Raw genomic sequence first — 15,278 nt, forward strand, 5'->3', positions numbered from 1 at the left:
TCCAGGGTTCAATGGGCCCAGGGTGCAATGGGCCCAGGATTCAATGGGCTCAGGGTGCAATGGCCCAGGATTCAATGGGCACAGGGTGCATTGGGCCCAAGGTGCATTGGGCTCAGGGTGCAATGAACACTGGGTGCAATGGGCTCAGGGTGCAATGGGCTCATGGTGCAATGAGCTCAGGGTGCAATGGGCCCAGGGTGCAATGGCCCAGGGTTCAATGGGCCCAGGGTGCAATGGGATCAGGAGGTAACGGGCCCAGGGTGCAACGGGCCCAGGATGCAATGGGCCAGGGTGCAATGGGATCAGGGTGCAACGGGCCCAGGGTGCAACGGGCCCAGGATGCAATGGGCCAGGGTTTAAAGGGCCCAGGGTGCAATGGCCCAGGGTTCAATGGGCCCAGGGTTCAATGGGCCCAGGGTGCAATGGCCCAGGGTTCAATGGGCCCAGGGTGCATTGGGCCCAGGTTGCAATGGGCTCAGGGTGCAATGGCCCAGGATTCAATGGGCACAGGGTGCAATGGTCCAGGGTTCAATGGGCCCAGGGTTCAATGGGCTCAGGGTGCAATGTGCCCAGGGTGCAATGGGCCCAGGGTGCAATGGCCCAGGGTGCAATGGCCCACGTTTCAATGGCCCAGATGCAATGGGTCCAGGGTTCAATGGGCCCAGGGTGCAATGGGCCCAGGATTCAATGGGCTCAGGGTGCAATGGCCCAGGATTCAATGGGCACAGGGTGCATTGGGCCCAAGGTGCATTGGGCTCAGGGTGCAATGAACACTGGGTGCAATGGGCTCAGGGTGCAATGGGCTCATGGTGCAATGAGCTCAGGGTGCAATGGGCCCAGGGTGCAATGGCCCAGGGTTCAATGGGCCCAGGGTGCAATGGGATCAGGAGGTAACGGGCCCAGGGTGCAACGGACCCAGGATGCAATGGGCCAGGGTGCAATGGGATCAGGGTGCAACGGGCCCAGGGTGCAACGGGCCCAGGATGCAATGGGCCAGGGTTTAAAGGGCCCAGGGTGCAATGGCCCAGGGTTCAATGGGCCCAGGGTTCAATGGGCCCAGGGTGCAATGGCCCAGGGTTCAATGGGCCCAGGGTGCAATGGCCCATGGTGCAATGGCTCACGGTTCAATGGCCCAGGGTGCAATGGGTCCAGGGTTCAATGGGCCCAGGGTGCAATGGGCCCAGGATTCAATGGGCACAGGGTTCAATGGGCCAGGGTGCAATGGCCCAGGGTTCAATGGGCCCAGGGTGCAATGGGCCAGGGTTCAATGGGCTCAGGGTGCAATGGCCCAGGATTCAATGGGCCCAGGGTTCAATGGGCTAAGGGTGCAATGTGCCCAGGGTGCAATGGCCAACGGTTCAATGGCCCAGGGTGCAATGGGTCCAAGGTTCAATGGGCCCAGGGTGCAATGGGCTCAGGGTTCAATGTGCCCAGGGTGCAATGGGCCCAGGTTGCAATGGCCCACGGTTCAATGGCCCAGATGCAATGGCCCAGGATTCAATGGGCACAGGGTGCATTGGGCCCAGGGTGCATTGGGCTCAGGGTGCAATGAGCCCAGGATTCAATGGGCCCAGGGTGCAATGGGCTCAGGGTGCAATGGGCCCAGGGTGCAATGGGCCCAGGGTGCAATGGCCCAGGATTCAATGGGCACAGGGTGCAATGGTCCAGGATTCAATGGGCTCAGGGTGCAATGGGCCCAGGGTGCAATGGGCCCAGGGTGCAATGAGCCCAGGATTCAATGGGCACAGGGTGCAATGGGCTCAGGGTGCAATGGGCCCAGGGTGCAATGGGCCCAAGGTGCATTGGGCTCAGGGTGCAATGGCCCAGGGTTCAATGGGCCCAGGGTGCAATGGGATCAGGGTGTAACGGGCCCAGGGTGCAACGGTCCCAAGGTGCAATGGGCCCAGGGTTCAATGGGCCCAGGGTGCAATGGCCCAGGGTTCAATGGGCACAGGGTGCAATGGCCCAGGGTTCAATGGGTCCAAGGTTCAATGGGGCCAGGGTGCAATGGGCACAGGGTGCAATGGTCCAGGGTTCAATGGGCCCAGGGTTCAATGGGCTCAGGGTACAATGTGCCCAGGGTTCAATGGGCCCAGGGTGCAATGGCCCATGGTGCAATGGCTCACGGTTCAATGGCCCAGGGTGCAATGGGTCCAGGGTTCAATGGGCCCAGGGTGCAATGGGCCCAGGATTCAATGGGCCCAGGGTGCAATGGGCCCAGGGTGCTTTGGGCTCAGGGTGCAATGAGCCCAGGGTGCAATGGGCTCAGGGTGCAATGGGCCCAGGGTGCAATGGCCCAGGGTGCAATGGGCACAGGGTTCAATGGGCCAGGGTGCAATGGCCCAGGGTTCAATGGGCCCAGGGTGCAATGGGCCAGGGTTCAATGGGCTCAGGGTGCAATGGCCCAGGATTCAATGGGCCCAGGGTTCAATGGGCTAAGGGTGCAATGTGCCCAGGGTGCAATGGCCCACGGTTCAATGGCCCAGGGTGCAATGGGTCCAAGGTTCAATGGGCCCAGGGTGCAATGGGCTCAGGGTTCAATGTGCCCAGGGTGCAATGGGCCCAGGGTGCAATGGCCCAGGGTGCAATGGCCCACGGTTCAATGGCCCAGATGCAATGGCCCAGGATTCAATGGGCACAGGGTGCATTGGGCCCAGGATTCAATGGGCACAGGGTGCAATGGGCTCAGGGTGCAATGGGATCAGGAGGTAACGGGCCCAGGGTGCAACGGGCCCAGGATGCAATGGGCCAGGGTGCAATGGGATCAGGGTGCAACGGGCCCAGGGTGCAACGGGCCCAGGATGCAATGGGCCAGGGTTTAAAGGGCCCAGGGTGCAATGGCCCAGGGTTCAATGGGCCCAGGGTTCAATGGGCCCAGGGTGCAATGGCCCAGGGTTCAATGGGCCCAGGGTGCATTGGGCCCAGGTTGCAATGGGCTCAGGGTGCAATGGCCCAGGATTCAATGGGCACAGGGTGCAATGGTCCAGGGTTCAATGGGCCCAGGGTTCAATGGGCTCAGGGTGCAATGTGCCCAGGGTGCAATGGGCCCAGGGTGCAATGGCCCAGGGTGCAATGGCCCACGTTTCAATGGCCCAGATGCAATGGGTCCAGGGTTCAATGGGCCCAGGGTGCAATGGGCCCAGGATTCAATGGGCTCAGGGTGCAATGGCCCAGGATTCAATGGGCACAGGGTGCATTGGGCCCAAGGTGCATTGGGCTCAGGGTGCAATGAACACTGGGTGCAATGGGCTCAGGGTGCAATGGGCTCATGGTGCAATGAGCTCAGGGTGCAATGGGCCCAGGGTGCAATGGCCCAGGGTTCAATGGGCCCAGGGTGCAATGGGATCAGGAGGTAACGGGCCCAGGGTGCAACGGACCCAGGATGCAATGGGCCAGGGTGCAATGGGATCAGGGTGCAACGGGCCCAGGGTGCAACGGGCCCAGGATGCAATGGGCCAGGGTTTAAAGGGCCCAGGGTGCAATGGCCCAGGGTTCAATGGGCCCAGGGTTCAATGGGCCCAGGGTGCAATGGCCCAGGGTTCAATGGGCCCAGGGTGCAATGGGCCCAGGGTGCAATGGCCCAGGGTGCAATGGCCCACGGTTCAATGGCCCGGATGCAATGGCCCAGGATTCAATGGGCACAGGGTGCATTGGGCCCAGGGTGCAATGGGCCCAGGGTGCAATTGGCCCAGGATTCAATGGGCACAGGGTGCAATGGGCTCAGGGTGCAATGGGCCCAGGGTGCAATGGGCCCAGGGTTCAATGGCCCAGGGTGCAATGGGATCAGGAGGTAACGGGCCCAGGGTGCAACGGGCCCAGGATGCAATGGGCCAGGGTGCAATGGGATCAGGGTGCAACGGGCCCAGGGTGCAACGGGCCCAGGATGCAATGGGCCAGGGTTTAAAGGGCCCAGGGTGCAATGGCCCAGGGTTCAATGGGCCCAGGGTTCAATGGGCCCAGGGTGCAATGGCCCAGGGTTCAATGGGCCCAGGGTGCATTGGGCCCAGGTTGCAATGGGCTCAGGGTGCAATGGCCCAGGATTCAATGGGCACAGGGTGCAATGGTCCAGGGTTCAATGGGCCCAGGGTTCAATGGGCTCAGGGTGCAATGTGCCCAGGGTGCAATGGGCCCAGGGTGCAATGGCCCAGGGTGCAATGGCCCACGTTTCAATGGCCCAGATGCAATGGGTCCAGGGTTCAATGGGCCCAGGGTGCAATGGGCCCAGGATTCAATGGGCTCAGGGTGCAATGGCCCAGGATTCAATGGGCACAGGGTGCATTGGGCCCAAGGTGCATTGGGCTCAGGGTGCAATGAACACTGGGTGCAATGGGCTCAGGGTGCAATGGGCTCATGGTGCAATGAGCTCAGGGTGCAATGGGCCCAGGGTGCAATGGCCCAGGGTTCAATGGGCCCAGGGTGCAATGGGATCAGGAGGTAACGGGCCCAGGGTGCAACGGACCCAGGATGCAATGGGCCAGGGTGCAATGGGATCAGGGTGCAACGGGCCCAGGGTGCAACGGGCCCAGGATGCAATGGGCCAGGGTTCAATGGGCCCAGGGTGCAACGGGCCCAGGATGCAATGGGTCCAGGGTTCAATGGGCCCAGGGTGCAATGGGCCCAGGATTCAATGGGCACAGGGTTCAATGGGCCAGGGTGCAATGGCCCAGGGTTCAATGGGCCCAGGGTGCAATGGGCCAGGGTTCAATGGGCTCAGGGTGCAATGGCCCAGGATTCAATGGGCCCAGGGTTCAATGGGCTAAGGGTGCAATGTGCCCAGGGTGCAATGGCCCACGGTTCAATGGCCCAGGGTGCAATGGGTCCAAGGTTCAATGGGCCCAGAGTGCAATGGGCTCAGGGTTCAATGTGCCCAGGGTGCAATGGGCCCAGGGTGCAATGGCCCACGGTTCAATGGCCCAGATGCAATGGCCCAGGATTCAATGGGCACAGGGTGCATTGGGCCCAGGGTGCATTGGGCTCAGGGTGCAATGAGCCCAGGATTCAATGGGCCCAGGGTGCAATGGGCTCAGGGTGCAATGGGCCCAGGGTGCAATGGGCCCAGGGTGCAATGGCCCAGGATTCAATGGGCACAGGGTGCAATGGTCCAGGATTCAATGGGCTCAGGGTGCAATGGGCCCAGGATTCAATGGGCACAGGGTGCAATGGGCTCAGGGTGCAATGGGCCCAGGGTGCAATGGGCCCAAGGTGCATTGGGCTCAGGGTGCAATGGCCCAGGGTTCAATGGGCCCAGGGTGCAATGGGATCAGGGTGTAACGGGCCCAGGGTGCAACGGTCCCAAGGTGCAATGGGCCCAGGGTTCAATGGGCACAGGGTGCAATGGCCCAGGGTTCAATGGGCACAGGGTGCAATGGCCCAGGGTTCAATGGGTCCAAGGTTCAATGGGGCCAGGGTGCAATGGGCACAGGGTGCAATGGTCCAGGGTTCAATGGGCCCAGGGTTCAATGGGCTCAGGGTACAATGTGCCCAGGGTTCAATGGGCCCAGGGTGCAATGGCCCATGGTGCAATGGCTCACGGTTCAATGGCCCAGGGTGCAATGGGTCCAGGGTTCAATGGGCCCAGGGTGCAATGGGCCCAGGATTCAATGGGCCCAGGGTGCAATGGGCCCAGGGTGCTTTGGGCTCAGGGTGCAATGAGCCCAGGGTGCAATGGGCTCAGGGTGCAATGGGCCCAGGGTGCAATGGCCCAGGGTGCAATGGGCACAGGGTTCAATGGGCCAGGGTGCAATGGCCCAGGGTTCAATGGGCCCAGGGTGCAATGGGCCAGGGTTCAATGGGCTCAGGGTGCAATGGCCCAGGATTCAATGGGCCCAGGGTTCAATGGGCTAAGGGTGCAATGTGCCCAGGGTGCAATGGCCCACGGTTCAATGGCCCAGGGTGCAATGGGTCCAAGGTTCAATGGGCCCAGGGTGCAATGGGCTCAGGGTTCAATGTGCCCAGGGTGCAATGGGCCCAGGGTGCAATGGCCCAGGGTGCAATGGCCCACGGTTCAATGGCCCAGATGCAATGGCCCAGGATTCAATGGGCACAGGGTGCATTGGGCCCAGGGTGCATTGGGCTCAGGGTGCAATGAGCCCAGGATTCAATGGGCCCAGGGTGCAATGGGCTCAGGGTGCAATGGGCCCAGGGTGCAATGGGCCCAGGGTGCAATGGCCCAGGATTCAATGGGCACAGGGTGCAATGGTCCAGGATTCAATGGGCCCAGGGTTCAATGGGCCCAGGGTGCAATGGTGCAATGGGCCCAGGGTGCAATGGGCCCAGGATTCAATGGGCACAGGGTGCAATGGGCTCAGGGTGCAATGGGACCAGGGTGCAATGGGCCCAAGGTGCATTGGGCTCAGGGTGCAATGGCCCAGGGTTCAATGGGCCCAGGGTGCAATGGGATCAGGGTGTAACGGGCCCAGGGTGCAACGGTCCCAGGGTGCAATGGGCCCAGGGTTCAATGGGCCCAGGGTGCAATGGCCCAAGGTTCAATGGGCACAGGGTGCAATGGCCCAGGGTTCAATGGGTCCAAGGTTCAATGGGGCCAGGGTGCAATGGGCCCAGGATTCAATGGGCACAGGGTGCAATGGGCTCAGGGTGCAATCGGCCCAGGGTGCAATGGGCCCAAGGTGCAATGGGCCCAGGGTGCAATGGCCCAGGATTCAATGGGCACAGGGTGCAATGGTCCAGGATTCAATGGGCCCAGGGTTCAATGGGCTCAGTGTGCAATGGGTCCAGGGTTCAATGGGCCCAGGGTGCAATGGCCCAGGGTTCAATGGGCACAGGGTGCAATGGCCCAGGGTGCAATGGGTCCAGGGTTCAATGGGCCCAGGGTGCAATGGGCCCAGGATTCAATGGGCCCAGGGTGCAATGGGATCAGGGTGCAATGGGCCCAGGGTGCAATGGGCCCATGGTGCAATGGGCTCAGGGTGCAATGGGCCCAGGGTGCAATGGCCCAGGGTGCAATGGGCACAGGGTTCAATGGGCCAGGGTGCAATGGCCCAGGGTTCAATGGGCCCAGGGTTCAATGGGCTCAGGGTACAATGTGCCCAGGGTTCAATGGGCCCAGGGTGCAATGGCCCATGGTGCAATGGCTCACGGTTCAATGGCCCAGGGTGCAATGGGTCCAGGGTTCAATGGGCCCAGGGTGCAATGTGCCCAGGATTCAATGGGCCCAGGGTGCAATGGGCCCAGGGTGCTTTGGGCTCAGGGTGCAATGAGCCCAGGGTGCAATGGGCTCAGGGTGCAATGGGCCCAGGGTGCAATGGCCCAGGGTGCAATGGGCACAGGGTTCAATGGGCCAGGGTGCAATGGCCCAGGGTTCAATGGGCCCAGGGTGCAATGGGCCAGGGTTCAATGGGCTCAGGGTGCAATGGCCCAGGATTCAATGGGCCCAGGGTTCAATGGGCTAAGGGTGCAATGTGCCCAGGGTGCAATTGTGGATATCTGAACGGAATATATGGAATTAAGGACAGTAAAGTAAACGGGATATATGAAAATGTATAAGCCATGGAAGAATAGCTGGGAGAATGTCAGATTGCAAATAGTGCAACATCAGCATAACTAACAATCTGTCTCAAGGTTTCAAGTCACTAATCCTGCCAATAATATATAATTGTAACATGAAATACATCTGCAGAATTGCAAGGTCTCAGTAAATAGTCACACCATTAGATTGAAACATTTGGAGGCAATACTTGAGCTTTCAAGAAGAACATCTCATATAGATTGACTAATGAGTGACTGAGTTAGACTGTCAATCCATTTATATTTTGTTATCTGATTTCAAAACTGTATAACTGTTAACGCTTTACGATGTAACTTCACCTATCCGTAGGGAGTGTGTACGCTCTATCCAGAGAGTATATCTTCTGTCTGATAGGTCTTACTGGCCGGTAATAAAGACTGCTTTGTTCAAAGCACAAGAGGTATTCGACTCAGTAATTTTACTGAACCAGATTGAAGTAAAAGAATCCAGGAATTAACATTTGGTGTCAGAAGTGGGATCTCAACGGACGACTGCCGAAAACTTGCGAATTAAGAGCCAGACTAGCCTTGGATGAGACGAGGGGAAAATGGCCACTGGAGTGAGTATGATTTCAATACTGCTCCAGTTTCCCCCGGTTTCAAAAGTCTGAGGAAAGTTTAGCCACTCGCTGGTTCTCAGGTAGTGTCTGAACGAGATCCAGGACAATCTGGTGAATACCTTTCAAACTTAGAATAGGGATAGAGATAGGGAAATTGTGCGATGATGCAAACCAAGCGGCGACTTGGAAAGATAGTTAGAGCTAGATAGGGATAGATGATCAATCATGGATCCAAAAAAATTTAATAGGAAAGAAAAGAGACTCTTATGAATTTCTGTTTAAATGAGAAATGCTTCTGTGACTTTTACTGTAAAAAAAAAAGCCGGGGAGTTGTGGTTTGTTTTATCTCAAACAGAATGAAAGTTTGTTTTAACCCTTCGTAGTGTTGTCCTGTATGTGGGAAGTTTAAGAGTGTGAACCTTATTGAATTACGTATATTCGGATGATAAGTTGCGGAGCCAGGAAATGCCCAAAGGATAGATTTGTTAAAAAGAGAAAAAATTACATGGTCCCGGTGGTTAAAAAAAAAGAAAAACTTGTTGAAAGCAAACATTCAGAGAAGGCACAGCAAAACAACTGAGATGGATTCAAAAGGATTTTTTAAAAAAAAATTATATTAAATAACACGACCTTGAGGCTGGAACAATTGAGATAACGAAAAGCAGTCCACAGCCTACGTGCCAGACTTCTCTCTAGTTATAAAAAAAAGTAACGTACTAAATAGGTGCTGAAAGAAAAAAATGTTCTGAGATTTTAAATTATGAAAAATATAAAATCACTCCTGTCCAGTTGGCAGAAAAACTCCATTAAATTAGGGCTTTCATTGACTGATTGAATTTAAACTGCGCAGTAACGCGAAAGGATCGGGAAATTTGGAGACTAAAAGAAATTAATTGAGGCTCATAAGAAATCAAAATTAGAAAATTAGGCTCACAGGGAATAAAATGGGGATTTAAATAGAAGATAGGTGTTCAACTCAGGTACGACGTCGACCTTGTATATCACTTGGCCCGTCGAGGCTCTGATTGAATTTAAAAAAAACCCCCGCAGCAACTCGGAAAGTAGGGCCGAAGCGAACGCGCAGTGACGTAAACGCGCAGTGAAGCGAACGCGCAGTGACGTCAACGCGCAGTGACGTAGACGCGCAGTGACGCCGACACGTAGTGACGCAGAGGCGCAGCAACGCGAATCGCGAAAGTCAGTGCTAATGGCAGTAAGTCTGTAAGTCTTAAAGTGTTTAGAGTTTTAAGTTTAGTATTAAGATCGCGCGGCTATGCGGACCGTGCGGTGATGCGGGTAATTTTGTAGATCGTGCGGCTATGCGGACCGTGCGGTGATGCGGGTAAGTGTTAGAAGTCTTTGTCTATTTTGTAGATCGCGCGGCTATGCGGACCGTGCGGCGATGCGGGTAAGTGTTTGAAGTAAAGTTAAAGTATCTTAACTCGCGCGGCGACGCGAGCCACGGGTCGACGCGGATTGCGCGGCGACGTGAACTGCGAGGCAACGCGGATTGCGAGGCGACGTGAACTGCGAGGCAACGCGGATTGCGGGGCGACGTGAACTGCGAGGCGACGTGGTAGTTTAGTATTAAGATCGTGCGGCGACGCGGACCGTGCGGTGATGCGGGTAAGTGTTAGATTTGGAGTTAGTTAAAGTCCGTGTTAGTTCTGTAAAGTCTGTGTCTATTTGTAAGTTTGTTTAAATTGCACGACGACACGAACGCGTAGCGACACAGTAATACGAGGGGCAGTGTGAAAATGGGAAATCAGTTAGATAAAACCACGGATGCGGGTAGTCCGCTACAAAAGTTATGTGAGGAATTCCCTGAAAGAGCTGAAGACTTTAGAAAATTATCAGGAGCCCTGAACAAATTATTAGGGGATGACCAGTGACACTAGAAGCGTAGAGGTAAAAAAAAAAGCACAGGGATTAATTTGGAGAAGGGGACGAGGAAAAGGGGATAAAAAATTTTAATTGCAACCTGGCGACATTATTGTCAGAAATTAAAAGATGCATCACTTCTATCAAGTTGGCAAACAATGCTATTAAATTAGGACTTGCATTGACAGAGGGAACACATGTTAAAACTGTAGACGTCTTTAAAAAAAAGAATGAATGTGCGCACGAGAAACTTGCTAAGAGATCCTCTGGGACCTCTGAGAAAGGTATTGATCAACTACAAGTTAAAATGGCTGGCTTTGTGTTAACCGAGGCTGATGATGAAATTGATGAGTGGCCACTGACTCAGCGCCCAACGGCGCCTCCCGCACCCCCTGGCCTCTTGCTCCAGTCCTCTTCCCAACACCCTCCACCTAACACTCCGGTAAAAAGAGTTAGGAACAACCACATATCACCAAAGCAACAAACCCAAACTGACTCCTCATCCTCTGATAGCGATTCGGATCCCCAGTTTACAAGCAATACAGCCGAAAGGACCAGATCTCACACTCGAAAGGGCAGAACTATATCTCAACATCACAAACAGTCCCGTAAATCTTCTAGTCAACCTACCAGTCCAAGTTGTGAAAGACATAGCAAACACCCCCGCCGATCGAGACGCAGAACTGTCAAGCAGTCAGACAGCTCTGAAACATCCTCCGGCCTGGAAATGATTTCCAAGATCCCAAAGTCCCGACACCAATTCCCTGTCAGACCAATGCCAAACCCTGATGCACAACAAGCTGCAGACCACCTCTCTATAGATGTCTGTGATCTTCAAACAACTATTTGATTGCTCACGCTATCCGGACAGATGGAAAGGGCAGTTAAATATTATTGGCAGAAAAAGAAAGGGGAGGGGGGAGGTGCGCCCCCAACCCGGGTCAAAACTGAATACGTGACTAGAAAGGAAGAGCCATCTCGGGAGGAAGGATCAATAGAACCGCAGTGTTGCATACAGGATTGGATGGATAAGCAAGGATACGGTTATACTAAACAACCAAACGGCCCGAGCCCTGCTAATAAACCTCCCTATTGTCCCCGGCATGGTATGGGAAGAGGCCGGGACTGGGTAAGAGGAATTGACTGTTTTAATTGTGGGCAGGAAGGACATTGGAATAAAAATTGCCCCTACCGTCAGCATGGAAAAGGAAGAGGAGGAAGAACAGGGGGGCAAGGGGGGAGAGGAGGATCTTACACTAACTTCTCCCAGAACAACCCCTTTGGTCAATTGTACCCCGATTGACTACGCAGCTTGATTGTGCAGGGATCCTCCCCGGACGACGAACCCATTCTGAATGAGTGGCAACCCTTTTTGATAGATACGGGAGCCTTCATGTCTTCTGTACAATCAAAGCTTAAACTCCCTGCTTCTACTGAAACACAGGAACTTTCAGGATTCCTGGGACAAATCTCGACATTCCCAGTGTCAGAACCGGTTAAAATGGGTTACCAGGAAGAATCGGTGGAACATCGAGTTGTTATCACAACCAATCTGGACTGTAACTTGATGGCTAGAGACCTCCTTTGCAAATTCCAGTTGCATTTGGAGTGTGGAGATAACGGGATTATTGTAAAACAGGAAACCCTTAAGCGGCAGTATTATACCACTAGAACCCCTCAGTGGTGGTCTCTGGACCTGCCGCAGGCACCCTGTCACGTGACCCTAGCATACGATCCCAGTGGAAAGAATCAGGACCTGCAGAACTTTTATCAGGATCACGAAGGGGAAGTGAAGGGAATTCTATTAAGGGCTAGAGTGACTGGACTGGAAAGAGAGGCAGATTTTGTGGAAGTGGATAAGAATCTGTGGAAACAGCCCCTAACAATGGCACCGCATATTGCTTGTGAAGTATTAGCCCCTCACCATGCTAAAGATTTGGGAGTTATGGTACACAAGGCCATAGATGAGGCTGACCCTACCAGCCGGGATGTGCAAATCGTAAAACATGGCCGAACAGTCCAATTTAATGGGGACCCCGAGAAAGTATTAACAACTCTATGGCATCATACTGGCTCGGACATACCTGACTATGTGGATCCTCATGTGTGGGCAGAGGACCCCTCCCAAGTGGGTTATACTCCCATTAATTGAGATCCCAGTGCAGGGCAATGTGGACTGGCCCTCTATCCGACAGAACCCACTGAAATCACAGGCAATCCTAAACTGACTTTTCGGCACTGTACTGCAATTAATCCGGCCTGTTTTCTTACTGAGCCACCCCAAGATGAGGAAGAACCCAGTCATGATTGTTTATCTTTAATTTAAGAGGCCACATCAGTCAGGGAAGATTTAGTTGATGTACCAATGGAAGATCCAGACTGTATTCTTACTGAGCCAACCAAAGATGAGGAAGAACCCAGTCATGATTGTTTATGTATGTTGACGGAAGTACTTCTATTAATCCAGAAGATACACGAATCTCAGGATACGCCATAGTAAACCAGGAGAATCAGGTCTTGGAATCTGACACTTTGAAACCGCCTATTCTGCTCAACAAGCTGAACTATTCGCCCTCACCCGAGCCTGCACCTTGGCCAAAGATCTCAAAGTCAATATCTATACCGACTCTAGGTATGCCTTTGGGGTGGCGCATGATTTCGGACAATTATGGAAAAATAGGGGATTCCTAACCTCACAAGGGAATGAGATATCTCAAACAGTTAGTATCTGATTTGTTGCAAGCCCTCATGTTCCCCAAACGCATTGCCATTGTACCAAGAGGCCAAACAGGCCTCTCGTGACCAACAGATGGTAGTGCCCAAAATTATGAGTCAGATTAAAAATCCTGCAAAGGATAAGTTAGCCTCGGAAAAACCAATGCCAACCATCCAAGATGTTATAAAAGCACAGGGGGACGCTCCTGAAAAAGATAAACTGTTGTGGAAATATTATGCATGTACTTATGACAATGTTTCTAAACTCTGGACCACTCCCGCGGAACAGACTTGCATGTCTGACGAGTTGGCCTCATGGGTTATAGAATGTCTGCATTTTGCTACTCATTGTGGAGCAAGGGCAACAAGTGATACGCTTTTGGCTACTTGGTGGCACCCTAAACTCCAGGCGCTCACCCAGAACATCAGTAGTCGTTGCCTGGTTGGCCAGCAACATAATCCAGGGAAGGGAGTCCCCTGTGATTGGGGTAAAACGCCCCTACCCGAAGGTCCCTTTGAGACATTTTAGTTGGACTACATTGAGTTGCAAAAAGTTCAGTGTTACAGATATGTGTTAGTAATAGTAGATGTGTTTAGCAGATGGATTGAAGCCTACCCTAACCTGGACAATAAGACTCAGACTGTTGTTAAGGTGTTAATGAGGGAAATTGTTCCTAGATATGAGATCTCAGCTAGACTGATGACCACCTATATTCTTTCTCTGACTCAGGCTCTGCGACTAGTTCACAACCAGGTTCAAGATGCTCATCTCGACCTCCCAGTTTTACCCGAATTGTCCCTCGTGGCACCAGGGAAGTATGGATTCGGAAGGGATTAGAGCCACAATGGGAGGGGCCTTTTTAGGTGTCACTCACTACCCCCACTGCAGCCAAGGTTGAGGGGAAAAGTGCCTGGGTTCACCTGCACCACTGCAAGCTCATCACTATTTAAACAAATTTTGCTGGTTAGTCTAATTCCTGTTTCTGTTCCAGATCTCCTCCTCCCTATAGCTGAACAAGGCAGTTGAAGGAGGATCAGTTTGAACTCTTACCTGTCAGACAGCCAAATACACTGACGGAAACCTGAAGGGAAACGTGAAAACAGAACTCTTTTTATCAGCTAAATAATTGGACTATTTATAAGATGAGACTGTGTCTGTATGCTACGGTCTGCATAATAGTGTTGATATATGACAGTTTTGGTGCACGGGAAGGAAGACAAAGGCGAGAGCTCCATGTAAACACCTTTTTGTATATGTCTTACGTTTATGCGGAAAAAGGGCACTTCACTAGATGCTGGGTGTGTTCACATATCCCTATACATTCCAAAGGGGGAATTCCTTTGCGCACCGTTCCCCTGACCCTAACTGAGACTGTTAGATGGATTCAAAGAAACGATATTGGAACAGGTAGCTAACCGCACTGCTGAGGCTCTGGAGGGCATCACAGCTGAAATGGTAGCGATAAGGACCGTAGCATTACAAAACCGAATGGCCCTCGATTACTTGTTAGCTGAGAAAGGGGGAACGTGTGCCCTGATAGGATCAGAATGTTGCACTTACATTCCTGATAGTTCAGAAAACATAACCCACCTTGCCGATCACATAAGGAGGGAGGTGAAAAAGTTATCCACACCAGCAAAAGAACTTAGCAGGTTTGATTGGTTTCTGGGTGGATCTTGGAGATCCTATCTAATACATGGCGCAATTGTTCTCATCATAATAATTACCTGCTGTTTGATTGTTGGTTGCCTTAACCTCTGCTGTAAAGCAATGACAAGGTTAGCAGACCCTCTTGTGGTCAAGGGTTCCCGGGTTATGATCCAACAAACTAGAGAACTACTCAACAATGCAATACTCATAGAATGATCCTAAATGTTATCATAGAATGATAAAAGGGGGGATGTGGATATCTGAACGGAATATATGGAATTAAGGACAGTAAAGTAAACGGGATATATGAAAATGTATAAGCCATGGAAGAATAGCTGGGAGAATGTCAGATTGCAAATAGTGCAACATCAGCATAACTAACAATCTGTCTCAAGGTTTCAAGTCACTAATCCTGCCAATAATATATAATTGTAACATGAAATACATCTGCAGAATTGCAAGGTCTCAGTAAATAGTCACACCATTAGATTGAAACATTTGGAGGCAATACTTGAGCTTTCAAGAAGAACATCTCATATAGATTGACTAATGAGTGACTGAGTTAGACTGTCAATCCATTTATATTTTGTTATCTGATTTCAAAACTGTATAACTGTTAACGCTTTACGATGTAACTTCACCTATCCGTAGGGAGTGTGTACGCTCTATCCAGAGAGTATATCTTCTGTCTGATAGGTCTTACTGGCCGGTAATAAAGACTGCTTTGTTCAAAGCACAAGAGGTATTCGACTCAGTAATTTTACTGAACCAGATTGAAGTAAAAGAATCCAGGAATTAACACAATGGCCCACGGTTCAATGGCCCAGGGTGCAATGGGTCCAAGGTTCAATGGGCCCAGGGTGCAATGGGCTCAGGGTTCAATGTGCCCAGGGTGCAATGGGCCCAGGGTGCAATGGCCCAGGGTGCAATGGCCCACGGTTCAATGG

General features: G+C 52.8%; 1 long non-coding RNA gene across 1 annotated transcript; it reads left to right on the top strand.

Annotated features, from left to right (window-relative positions):
* Nucleotides 1-7,440: 7,440 nt before the first annotated feature.
* Nucleotides 7,441-15,070, top strand: LOC139279936 (uncharacterized). Its single transcript, XR_011596555.1, has 2 exons — nucleotides 7,441-9,305; nucleotides 13,673-15,070. It is a non-coding gene; the product is annotated as an uncharacterized lncRNA (long non-coding RNA).
* The last annotated feature ends 208 nt before the right edge of the window (nucleotides 15,071-15,278 follow it).

The sequence above is a fragment of the Pristiophorus japonicus genome, chromosome 14 (genome assembly GCF_044704955.1).
Source record: "Pristiophorus japonicus isolate sPriJap1 chromosome 14, sPriJap1.hap1, whole genome shotgun sequence".
Classification (NCBI taxonomy): domain Eukaryota; kingdom Metazoa; phylum Chordata; class Chondrichthyes; family Pristiophoridae; genus Pristiophorus; species Pristiophorus japonicus.